The 12,524-nt window shown below is 35.0% G+C and overlaps 1 protein-coding gene across 4 annotated transcripts in view; it reads left to right on the top strand.

Moving 5' to 3' along the window:
• GRIK2 (glutamate ionotropic receptor kainate type subunit 2) overlaps positions 1 to 12,524 on the top strand; it is a 439,202-nt gene that overhangs the window by 326,773 nt on the left and 99,905 nt on the right. The window lies entirely within an intron of this gene.

The raw sequence follows: 12,524 nt of genomic DNA, 5'->3' as shown, positions 1-12,524 counted from the left end.
CAAACTAGCAGAAAGGGATGATCCCTACAGTTCTGATGTGATTGATTCTTCTTTTGTGGAAGGGTATTGGCTGGAGAATTTGAACTACAATTATTAAGAATGACCATACTGTCTGTAAATTTAAGCATTACCCTTAGTACAGCAGCATGTTGCCAGTATCTCAGAAAAAAAAAATAAAAAAAAAATCAGTAATTGTGATTGTTTCTTACAGTTCCCCAGAAGTTCCTTGCACTGTATGAAAGAGAGGAATATATCCTCAGTGGTTTTTGCTGTGGTTATTTAGATCCACTTAGACTTATTACAATGATTTTCCTGAGAGATCTCGTGGAAGAAACCCATCAACTTTAAAATAAGTTATTAAAAAAATAAAGGCCTTTTTGAGAATACAGCTTCTGCTGCCAGATTGTCTATTATAATTTTGTCATTATTGTCAGTAAATTAATTGGAAAATTATAAAATTAACCCATAAAAGCAGCACTGAAGTAATTGAGTGTTCTGATACAGAAACAGCATTGGCAAACTGTGAGATTAAAGTCCTAGCATAGAAGATGAGAGTTTTCTGGCTGCTGCCTATTTTAATTAAAATAATTATAAATATGTGATTTTAGAACATTTCACTCCAGAACATAGCACACCTGGAATTTTATCTCTGGTGCCAATTTACAAGGAATTGAAGGAGCAAAACAATTTTCCACAGTATTCTTCACTGATGAGTATTGCTAGAACCTACAATACTAATAATGTGCTGTATTGTATGTATATGTAAACACAGATTTGTTGCAGAAAGTTGTCTTAGCTCCTGGATTGGAAGCACTTGATTTGGTGCATAGTTTTAGACATACGATATGGCAGCATGTCCATAGCTACACTGCCTTATCCCTTCACTCCTCCTGAGATCAGGCTTGTAGCCGAGTCATTATCTGTTTTACGTGTTCAAGTCACAAACAGAATAATACATGATTAGCTTTATGGTTTAACCATGCTGTTTTATAAAAGACTGATTTCATTTTACTACTGTCCATATTTCACATTTAAACACACTAGTTTCTTTTTCTACTAAAAATACCAAAATATCCAGTACTTCCTCACCCCCAAACAAAGGAGACCCTGCTTTATTTCTTAGTGTCAAATGGACCTATTACCACACTTTGAATTTAGCTTCCATAAATTTGAATCTGGTCTCTATAGTTGCACACAGGACACTGTCTACTCCCTTCTTTTTCTCTGAGAAGGCAAAAGACCCATAAAGTTTTTCTCCCTTTGGCAAGTACCATTTAAAAATGTTTCAGCAACTACTTAATGTACCAAAACCAGTAGCAATGATGCAATACAGCGCTACTGAGCCCAGGAAAAGGGGACCATATAAAAGGTATAACATTAATTTATAAGCTATGAAGATAAGCAACTTAATCACCTGTCAAATATGAACCTTTAGGAAAAGGGACATAATTTTTTTGCGTAATAGATCTTTGGGTCTGCAAATCTGTCAAAGATGTTCAAATCAAAAGAAATCACATGCACTGGTCAATACTTGGAAGGAAGAGCTCTAAGAAAAATTCAAGTACTGCAGGCATAATTTAGGATGATCATTAAAATTTTGTTCAGAGCTGGTATTGATCAATAAAGACACACTGTGACACAGGAGCATATCACCTGTCTTTTAGTCAAAAAGTGAATAAGAATTCTTTACAAACAATGATCTTTAGAGGTTCTCTTGGGTTTATTGTAATGTGAGCCAAGCAAGGAATGGTGTTCTGTCTAGTTTATATTTTATAAGAAGTGGATAAGGTGGATAGAAATTGTATAATCTTACAGTGCCCTAACTAATTACTGCTGTGAAGCTGAAGTTCTATTACACGATGTACAACAGGGTTATTAAACAACAAAGCAAATTTTAGGCACTTCGAGCAACAGCAAAACCTAGAGCCTCAAGTTAAGCTTTGAAGTGAGTGTGTTTAGCAGGAACACAGAGACCAAAATGTTTCATTCTATGATCCAAAAAGCTGTAAGTACTCTGAACTGGAAGGGGCCTGAACATACAGAAAGCAAATAAAGGGAGCAAAGCTGTGTCTGAAAACATCCTCCTGCTATAATTTTTTCTGCTCTCTTTATGACTGTCTTCACAATGTAATCATAAGCTTATAAAGTTTGATTTGGACTTAGAAAAAGTAATTACCTATATTTAAACTCTCCTCAAATGTATTATTGTTTATGATATAATTTATAGTTTATCGACCAGACCTGAGCAGGCATCATCAGTGATGTGACTTTTTAGTGACAAACATGCCATAGCTAAACATTTCTAGAAAATGTGATGGTTTTTCTGAAACTTTTGTATTCCTCGTAGAATTTCTAGTCAGAATAAGAGAAGACAGTAGAAGGAACAACAGGTGTCCCTTGAAAGTGAGTAGAAGTTTTTTCCTGTTTATGTCAGTTACTGAAAAACAGTATTTGAGTTTGGACTTTCTCCATTCCCTGGTAAATAGCAAGGATGCAATACAGCTTTAATTCATTTAGCTAAGTACTTTGTCACTGACTGTAGGCAGAAGTAGATGTCTACAGAAGAGTTAAAAGCATAAGGAAGTCTATAGCTGTGCTTCTCTCAATTACACTCCCACAAACACAAATTTTGTGATCTCAAAAGATTTTGTTTTCTTATACTGATTAAGATTTCTTTGAGAACCTGAAAAGTATCATGAACTGAGGGAGATGTTTCTCACCCAATACTAAATATGCTACAGACTTCACAAAGCAAATAAGACATGGTTTCTGCTTCGAGAAGCATACAAGCCTAATTTTAGACATGACAGAACAAATGAGCACAACAAATAGTGGGGGAGTGTGGGAGCTGAAGAGGGTCACACTAAGAAGATTACATGGTTAATTAGATCCATTTCATGCGTAGCTTGATACTATCACTATTTCATTTGTATATAACATTTCTAAAACTTCTGTAAATATTCCAGAAGTAGCTGGAGAGGCAGCAGAAAGAGAAGAGGGAGAAATGTACAAGATTTAGCATAAGTGAAAGACAGAATGAAAGTGATTCTGTATAGAAAATGATGGTCTATATTTGTATACAGGCCCTTTTGGTTTTTCTGTGTGGCCTTCAAGCCATCAAAAAACATTCAGATGATGACTAGTCTTGTGTCATTTGTGTGAAAGCACTTACATCTTAAACTTTCTCTTTTGCTGGGTATCTAAACATGGTTCTAATGAATACTTCCAGAACAACCATGTTAGTAAGAATTTGGGCCTTATTATAGTTCGTGGATGGGGAATGGGAAGGTCCTTCATGCTGTGTGAGGGCAGGTGCTCACTGTCGACCGGAACTCAGATCTCACCTCCCAAGGGAGGACTCTCATTAGAGGAAGTAAGCCAGTTCTGTATTGTGGGGGTTTAACCTTGGCTAAGGGCCAAATGCCCACCTAGCCATTGCTTGCTCCCCTCTGCTGCAGAACAAGGGGAGAAAATAGGATGAGAATGCTCATGAGTCAAGATAAAGGCAGGGAGATTGCAGAGTAAGATTAAGTCACCAGAAGTGTTTAGGCCAAACACAGGGCCAGGGAATTGAACAGTTCAGAGAGGTTTGTCTGTTAGTAATATGGGTTTTGAATGCTCTTTTGCTGTTTGACTGCACTGTAGAGTTGTAGATGCTGAAAGTAATCTTGGTTTAGCAAGAGAGAGTGTGTGCATTGCTTCTTCCACTACTCCATTGTCAGTAACATGAGACATCAAATATAAACACAGAAGAAAGGAAAAAGAAAAAAGAGAGAGAAAGAGAGTGAGCAAGCATCTAGAAGAGGTGATAGAGTAGCAGCCAGCCAGTTAAACTGTACTGCAGTATCTCTGGCTGCACAGAATCTTTTCAATTCTGGCCCAGAATTGAAATGGAGATGGGAAATTTCCAAAGTAGTCAGTTTTCTATTTCTGCCATTTTTTCAATATACTCATGGAAACTTATATTTGTGTAAATAATAGTTATGCTCTCTGGTAATGAAGTAAGAATGTTATATAAAACAGCTAGATGTACATTATTTAGAAGGATATATACTATAATAAGTATTGAGAATAAACAATCTTTGGAAGTAACACCCGGTTGTTTTATTACTATCTAGATGTAGGAATAAAGGAATATAAATGAAGAATTAAAGATTCTTGAGTATATTAAGAGCACTGAAGAGCAAATTGTACAAAGGGGAAGAGCTTATTGGATAGATCAGTTTACCTGTGTCAGCAAAAACGTGGCAAAATGTTTTCTAACACAACAAATGCTCTCTTTCTCTGAGTTGTACTTCAGATACAGCAGTCAAGACAGGTTGTGACTATGTATAAAACCAGTTTTAAACAACCTATATTGACTCTCTGGCCTTGACAGAAGATGCAACAGCCAAGAAGTACTAGCTGCTTAGTATTCTTGAGGGACCCTCTGCTGCTTAGGGATTATCAGAGCACCACATGCATGCATTGGGTCCTTGCTAATGTTCCTTCTCTTACCAAAGCTGCTCTAGATATCAGCTTGTCTGGCTCATTGCCCACTCAGATTCCCTTTTCATAAAGGAAATCTTCAGTGGGGAAGTCTTACCTTTCTTTCTTCTGTTTTTAATGGGACATCTGGGCCTAGCTTGCAGGCTAACTGTAGAAAACTTCTGAGTTGGTTCCCACCCCTGGGCTTTCTTCCCTTGTCATTTTAACGTTTTGCCTGTTCTATGAATAGCACTGTCTTCTGTGTTTATCTGCTACACCAATACTGCCCTTTATTCCGTATTGCTGGGTAACGTTGTGCAGTTCAGATCAAACTCACTTTCTGTTCTCCTAAACTACTAATCTAATATTTCTAAGCTCTTTGTAGTCCTTTACCCTCCTTAGTGTTCATAACATCCTCTAAAATACTGCCCTCTGTGTTTTAATTAGTGTGTTGATTCTACCTTCTTCCAGATGGCAAATACCAATGTTCACTAAAATTGGCTTAAAACTAGCCATGGAGCAACTGTTTGGACATATCCCCTACTATACCTTATTTGAGATATCAAAGAACCTTTTAGTCCAAGAATACTTGTTATTCAAGAATGCAACATATTTAGCTAAAGTCCGGATACATTGACTGTGGGAGAAGTCTACAATTAATGTGTAGTTCACATCATTACAAGACAGTAATTTTAGATAAGTTTTGTTTAGAGTCTTGACTGTAATTTAGCAATGAACTCTGTCCATATTGCTTCTGTTCAAGGAATGGACGAACTAATGTTTTGGAAGTTCAAAAACTATTTAAGGACTGAAATCAGTATGTTTGATAAATTAAGCAATACGAACTTGACTAGTGCTGCAAAAATGAGGTTGTGTGCATACCTTTGACTGATTTCTAGCATATAATGATCTTTAATTACAATCATAATACACTATGTCTTTAATACAGAATATAATGTATTTTAATAAACCCTTGATTCACATCTGTATAAAAAATGTTTCAGTTATTATATACTTAGACTAATTCTCACCTAAAAGTCTAAGAAATTTTTAATAATTCTGACACTTTCAAGTTATCTTTCTTCAGTGTATATCGAGTAGAACAGTACGAAATACTGAAGTGCATTACAGTCAAAAGATTCTTTTTGTCTTCAGCAGGTTTGAGAACAGATCCATATGTAGTATGTGTTTCACAGTATTTGTTTTCAACAAACAAAACAGCGTTTCTTAGTTTTGATTCAGATTTGAGCTAGGACAACCCTGCACATTTCTGTAGCCTCCAAGAGGACATTTCTTTGGATTTAACTGCTGGGCTAGTAGTAATGCAGCAGTAAAAGTAGGCAACTTCCATAAATCATCATGTGTCCAGTTTTGCTGGATGGTATTATTCTTGTATGGTTCATGTTGTGTATAGCAGTTTACTGTATACTTTTTATGTTACTTGCTTACAAGCTAATTGAGTGTTTAGTTTTTGAATATTAATCAGGACGCTAAAACTGTAGAAAAATGGGACAGAATATTTTCATTCATACAGTGAAAATTTTGGTCCTGATCCTGAAATAGCTTATATATTTGTCTTTAATCACTGACCTAATTGAATTTAATGTTTTAAATTGTTATTTTATTCTTTATTTATTAAAATATTCATGCTTAAAAGTTAATGATGCCTGAAAGCCATTTAAAGGGCAAGACGTAGAGCTATAGAGCACTCTTTTGTAAAGACAGTAGACAATTTTCACGTGAATCTTGTGCTTTTCTAGACTTCGGATTGATCAATATCCCCTAAGTTTAGAAACCTTAAAGTTAGTCTTTTGGGTATCTAAAAACTCAGTAACATTAAGTTCCGCTTGTAGGCAATGGAGAGGAGATGGTAATTCAATGCAACTATTTTAGATGGGGATTTTTTGTATGTAAAAGAAGCATTGGATGACTAGTTCTTGTCAGGAAGCAGCAAAAGCAGAGTGGCTGTATAAGGGAAGATAATGTGGAAGATGACCACAGTAGAGGCAAATCAATTACTACACTGACACAGGTATTTGGGCAGGGCAGGTGCGTGGGCAATAAAAGGATCTGTTTGCAGCCCAACAAACATAAGATAAAGTGAGGTAATAAGTTGAGTCTGATATCCAAGCAGCCAAACAAAAATCTTGATTTTTTTTTTTAAAAAGCATAATTTAGAAAAAAACAAATGTAGGATTTAATAAAGAGAAGAAATATGGTTTATTGTTGAGTAGTGTAATATATTATAATAAAGCATACCTCTCATATCCTGAATGTTTTTAAAAAAGCTTTAAAATATTATATCTGACTGTTAGTTCTGATGCAGTAAGATCTGGATTGAGGGTATTAACCTGTACAGAAGCCCTGAAAAACAATGTCTAGAAGAATCATTCTTACTCTTTGCTCTGGTAAATGGGAGAATGTGTAATTTGCTAAAACTAAGAGTGTCTCACATATATGCCTTGATACTTGGTTTTGTTCGGCAATATCCAGTATTGAATCAGTATGTTCAGCAGTTCATGAAGAAGATGGAATAAGATTCTTTTCATTTCTCAAATTGTGCTCATTAGATGAAGCCTTTGGGCTAAGGGTTTTGCAATGAAAGCTGTCATCTGCCCACTTGGTCTGATTGTGCAAGAGAGATGTCTGTACGCATATAAGGAGATAATTGTCTTTCCTTTACATTTCTTCATAGTCCTTATCCAAAGAAAAGTGAGGGAATGAAGGAAAAACATCCAGGTTAATTTGGCAGGTTTAAAATAATGCTAGAATAGTATGCACACTGTAAGTGTGTGCTATCTGTGTCTGTGGCATATATTGCTGAGCTATGGAAGGCATGTTGGTTTATACATCATGCTTTAGCTCATATTTCTGTAGCACCCTGTTCTTCTAATTCATTTACATGTTCATTTTCAAAAACACAGCAGCATCTTTGGTTGCAATATCGCAGACAAGAATGTAGTTTAAATAAATGAAACACAGCTACCAGTAAGTAATCTCATTAGTCTTTTAAGTCATGCTTGCTCCTTTAAGTCATACTTCCACCATGTTTACAATCGATATTCCTTTCCCTTCCCCTGCCCAAAATTACTCATAATTCCATTAATATAGGGAAGTATATTGTCTGACTGCATCAGCCCAAGAATTCAATTTAGCGCATTTGGTTTTTGTCTAGTAATTTCAAACTATCCTATAGAACACAGATTTTTCTTAGCCTTTCCGTAGTCATTGTGTGACTCCTGTTTGGGACACAGTGGAAGACAGTATTATGTCGGACATAAGAAGGAAAAGTTATAAGTCAGTAAGGAGTTTTAAACAAGAATTAGACTCCAGGTACTATAATGGTATTATGGATTTTTAGCTAAATATTCAGTATCAAGCTATGATTTAAAGATCCCATGTGTTTTGCTTGTTTGATACTTGGGCAAAAAAAGAGAAATCCCTGCACCTCTCCCCACCCTAGCAAAGAGAGACTGTTTTAGATTTTCCATGAAAGTTGTCTGTAGGAATTTAACAGGTAACATGCTGGATGTGGTTTCATGACAGTACATAACTGTTTTGCAAATATCTGAAAACAACACAGAAAACTACACTGGTGTGTAAATACTAGTATTGGGGACAATCAGTCTTTATCCCACAAGCACTAACTGTATATTCCCAACTGGTGTAAATTCAGTTCTGTGTAATACCCCTAGACAGCTGTGTGCTGGTATAATGAAAAACCAGTTGCCAATATTACTCCACTAATCCATTTTCTTTTACCTCTAAATTTCAAGTTTTGTGTTTTCTTCTTTTTTTAATAAGTTATACTGCTCTCCAGAAAATAGAGCTTAAATTAAAAATGTATTGAACTCCAGATATTAAGGTCTCTACTAGGCATGTCTATTAATCTGCTTTTTAAACAAAATATTATCAGAGAGAAACTGATAGTTTTTTGAGTTGAGAACTACTTTAATTGGTGGAGGGTACACTTCTATACATATGTTCTCAGCAGCTTTGAATTGAGTTGGTTTGTATAGAACATGCTAGACCACATCTCTCCTGAAAGCAACTGCAAGCAGCAGTCAGCATGTGACACAATGTACTGCGTATAGTTTGTGAGCACAAAACCCTGTATCTACAATCACATTTAAGGTCATCTAGACTGAGAGCTGTGTCTCTCTATAAGACAGTATCTGTATTTACTGACCAAACCTGTAGCAACTGCTGTAGTTTATGCAGAATTAATCATGTGTCTGTTCCTAAGTTTATCTCAAACTATGGGCACTGGAGAGGAGGAGTGGGTACTTGCAGGCCAAGAATTAAGGAACAGAATCTTGTTTTGTCATTACAAGAACCCTTTCTCTGCTCAGAGCGTGCAAAAACAAGCTCCTAAATAAAGTGGCTGAGACGTTAACAGCAGAGTACAGATGATACCAGGTTCTTAAGCCAAACAGGCTCAAGATGGACTGCTGTTGAGCCTAAAAGCTGGCATTATCAGTGTAGACAACTGGAAAGTTTATGCCTGAGAAGGGACCTTTTTGCTGATGCTGTCAATATAGATCTTGCCCGAGAGGACCAGCAGAATTTTGTATTGAAATGAAATTTCTAGAATTTGAAAGGCTAGAATAATGAAATATTTTCCACTTTCTACCCTTGCATACCATCTTCCATAGGATATAGAAAAGCAGCTTTGCTAAAGCTTGTCTCCTTTATGTGCATTGCAACATAAAGAGCACTGAAAGGATCCACAAACAGACGGCATGGTATGAAGTAGTCAGCCTTCATTTGCACTGTTCATTCATGACTCTAACTATGTAGCTATGCCAAACATAATACGGTATTCCCTTTCATGAAAGATTGTTTATGATCATTTCTGTTCTGCACTGAAAAATCCAGTATCTAATTAGAGAATTATCTGAGCAGATTTTTCCATAAAACTGTTCTTGTTTTTTAAACATTCAGTACTACTTTTACTTAGCAGGTGTGTAAGATCAAGGCTCTGTTATTCCAAACACTATGTGAATACAGAGCTTAAATAAATTATGGTCTGTATGAAATAATTTGCAAATGAAATTGTGGAATTCTGAAGCAGATCTTCTGTCTGCTCCTTGGGCATACTAGGTTTATTTTCTAAAATCATGGAGTGTTCCTAAAGTATAATCATACTTGATGCAAATCTTCCCTTTCCTGTGGACTGCTAAGATTACTGACTTCGAGACATTTCTTGTACCAGCCAATAGTTTTGGAAAAGTATCTCTAACTTTTCAGTGAGTAGTAGCAAAAAGGAAAAGCAGGGTACAGATTTTGTAAAGCTCATTTAAAGCACATTTTTTCAAGTATTTCATACACCTGAAGGTGTTAGAAATTAAGTAGAGACTGTATCTGAAATGTTAGAATAAACACTAATAGAGATGGGTAAATGGGAAGAGTACCTGTTATCGACTAACAGGGAGATCAATCTACATAATTGCATCAGCTCGTTTGAGTACTGAAGTTTCTTTTTTGTTTTACGCTTGTCTTCTTGACTGAGCTAGAATTCTGCATTTACATTAGTAGGAGTGCAGTCAGTTAACCAAGGAGAGTGACTATTCCCGTAATAGCATTTATTATACCACATTTAAATACTATGAGCAGTTCTCGACCCCTCAGTACTTGAGTAAAGTTGAGCAAGGGTCACCAAGTTGCTCGCACAAGACTTTTAAAAAGAGGCTGGGGGAGCTGGGATTTTTAGCATCAGGCAGGAGGAGTTTTCCAATTCTGAGAAGAGGAGTTGATCAAAAAAATATGGAGTTGGGCTCTTTCAAAAGCTGTGTAGTGCTTTATACTTCGAAACAAGGGAGGGTTGAGAATGGCCTAAATGCTGGACCTAATTATCCTAATCATTATTAGGATAATTAAACACAGGAACACATTGCCCAGAGCAGTTGTAGAATTTTTGTCTTTGGAGGTTTTTGAGACCTGACTGGACAACCTCCTGTTCTGAATTAAGGGTTGCTATTATCCTGAGCAGGATGCTGGATTATATGACCTCCTGAGCAAACCTGAAATTAATCTATTAATCTTTGATTTACAAATATCTATTTCAATGGATTAAACAGCATACAACTTGTACACATTTGTAGTACATACAATAAATAATTTAAGGATCTGTAGCTTAAAATTCTTACATTAGACAATTTAATGTTGGACATTAAAATGAGGCGGGACAATATTTATCTGTAATAGGCCAGTTTCATTTTCCTTCCTTCCTTTTCTCTTATTTATTTTTAGGCATTTTTAAACATTTGTATGTAGCCGTAAAAAAAGAAAAGTCATTTTAGAGCCTACATTTTGGAGTGAAGAGTAAAAAGTAGAATATTATAAAACTATGCAATATGAGTCTCTTCTAGACTAAGTCTAGGATTCAAATGGCAGTGGGTTTTTTTCCTAAAGCTAGCTCCTGTGTCAGGATGTTTATTCCTTTTATTGCAAATATGGACCACTTTTTGCTCTTCATAACAATATCAAAATAATTAAACAAGATAAGATATCAGAACAAAAAGGTGAAGATATCAATTTAATTTTTAGATTGTTCAGTAAAATTGCAACAACTAAAAATAATATTTACAGTTTTATATTTATTTTAAATCTCTAAAATATGTTTGCTTTATCTAGCAAACATTGTCCTTACAAAACCAAGGTATTTTCTAATTTCATCTTTAAATATCTTTGGGTGAAAGAATATAAAAATCTGCTTCAGTTTCATTGAGTGCTTGGTTTCCAGGTTTTGTTTGATAGATGACAAAATGATGTGAAATATACTTATCTTTGGATGAGACAGTAAACTTCTGATCTAGTTTTACTACAAAGTAATAGAAGATTTCAGGTCATAATGTTTAATTAGAATCAAATCAACTTTTTTGAACAGCATGTCAGTATTAGTTTGGAGAACCAAAGGACAATTTCTTTCTCAAGTACAGACTTTTAAGACGAAAGGTGTTTTAAAATTACATTAAAAGCGTAAAAGTGGAACATTCGATTTTCTGAATTTTAATGTGTTTGAAATATTATTATGAAGAAAATTGCATTTTCTGAAGTGACAGAAGCATTATTCAGATGGCTTTGATTATTTGATAGTTTAAAAAAAGGTTCTTTTGTAAAGGATGTTTATCCTAGGGTTTCTAACAGAGTGGCTTTAATGATTTGAGAAATTAGGAAAACACATTAATATTGATTTAGTAATTTAACTCTGTAATATTAATAGTTATTGTGCTGGTTACATTCTACCGTGTTGCAGTAATTTTCATTTTTTTGCTCAAATATATTATGCATATGCATTAACCCATTTTCAATACCAAACATTTAAAGACAAGATTTAAGCATAAAAGTCCCTATCGAGTGTGTCTCCAAGGCCAGCCATGATGATTAAATCTCTTAATTGATTAGAATAATCCTGCACATTGGAATTAAATTTTAAAACTGTACAAAAATATAATGAGGAAGAGAAAGAACTGCAAATCTTTGTTTCTTAATGAAATTGTAACAAAGGATAATTTACCTAGACATGTTTGCTTGCTTCAGCTATACTTGATAAAATAATATTTAGATAAGAACACATCATAATGCACAGCAATGTTGAAGTCACAAGATAAAATAGATTGATTATATATAATCTACTTGTAATCTACTGCCAGACACAGGCATCATTCTACTGTCTTTGTTCTACCTGTTTTTGCAGTAATTAATTTCACTGCCTTTCTCTTTCTTTTTCTTTTTTTTTTTCTTTTCTCAGAGCCTGGCCCTGCAAGGTGCTTGTGAGTGTCCCCAGCTTCTTTTGGAAAGCCTTTCCAGGGATGCTACTGTGCACCTCACAGGACAGGATGCAATTCTTTTAATTTGCTATAATATTTATTTCTATGAATTATAGAGTTTAGTCCCCTCAGTTGGTGATTAATGATGCCACTTTTACCACCAACTATTTATTTACTGTTACATTCATTATTTGTAATTTTGCTAAGAGAATACTTTTGCCTGAATGCATTTTTTTTCTGGTTAATTATTGTGGTTTAATACATATTACGTTTCTTTCAAGATGT

Source organism: Opisthocomus hoazin, chromosome 2 (assembly GCF_030867145.1).
Source record: "Opisthocomus hoazin isolate bOpiHoa1 chromosome 2, bOpiHoa1.hap1, whole genome shotgun sequence".
NCBI classification, from domain to species: Eukaryota; Metazoa; Chordata; class Aves; order Opisthocomiformes; family Opisthocomidae; genus Opisthocomus; species Opisthocomus hoazin.
Note: the sequence above shows the minus strand (reverse complement) of the source record. Positions and strands in the feature narration are given on the sequence as shown.